Source organism: Hemibagrus wyckioides, linkage group LG19 (genome assembly GCF_019097595.1).
Source record: "Hemibagrus wyckioides isolate EC202008001 linkage group LG19, SWU_Hwy_1.0, whole genome shotgun sequence".
In the NCBI taxonomy this organism is placed as follows: domain Eukaryota; kingdom Metazoa; phylum Chordata; class Actinopteri; order Siluriformes; family Bagridae; genus Hemibagrus; species Hemibagrus wyckioides.
This window is the reverse complement of record NC_080728.1, coordinates 19,979,054-19,980,000: the sequence shown is the minus strand read 5'-3', so window position 1 is coordinate 19,980,000 and position 947 is coordinate 19,979,054.

The window sequence follows — 947 nt, the reverse complement described above, 5'->3', positions numbered from 1 at the left end:
TCTCTCTCTCTCTCTCTCTCTCTCTCTCTCTCTCTGGACCCTGCATTTAAACAGCTCTATACATTCATTTAACTGTGGAACACTGGCCATGTCTTCAACACTACTACAGAAAAAATGTCTGAAACTTTATAAGCAGTTACTTTACTATATGGATTTACACTTTATTTACTTCATTTAGTCTGAGATAGAGAGGCATCAGTACTAGGAGGACTAGGAGAGTATTCCTAAATTTGTCAGATGGTACCAGAACGGTCCAAACAATTCCCAGAATCATGATTCTGTTTTCCATGAAATTTCCAGCTGTTTAGGAGCTGCCTGATTTCAGTATTGAATGTATTTATGGTGTCACACTGCACCCTGGTGGTGAAGGACTCGTGTAAATGTAGACACTTTTTTAACGTAAGCTACTGTGGGAAAATATTCAGAGGACAAAAAAGCATCAGTTTAGCATCAAATGGCACAAAACCTCTGTGAATGAAACCCACCTTCACTGTCACAACACTGATTTATGAATACAACTCCCATGATCCTTAGCCTTGATCCTTTTATAGTTTTATAAAAATGTATTTATTCAATTAAGTTAACTTTATTTATATAGTGATTTTAACAATGGTCATTGTCTGAAAGAAACCTTACAGAAGTATAGAAACATAAAATAAAAATGAGTAAGTTAAAGTTAAGTTACTATTTATCCATATTGAGCAAGCCTGAGGCAACACTGATAAGTAAAAACTCCCTGAGATGATATGAGGAAAAAACCTTGAGAGGAACCAGGCTGTAAGGAAGCACTTGAAGGGAGTAATCTTGAATACATGTGCAGATTTTAATAAACACACAGCAACAAATCCAAATCGGAATCCAATAGGCGTAAACATGTAATAGGCAAACAAGGCATAACTAAGATAGCAATCAAACAGACAAACAAATCCAAATTATAAAGACTATAG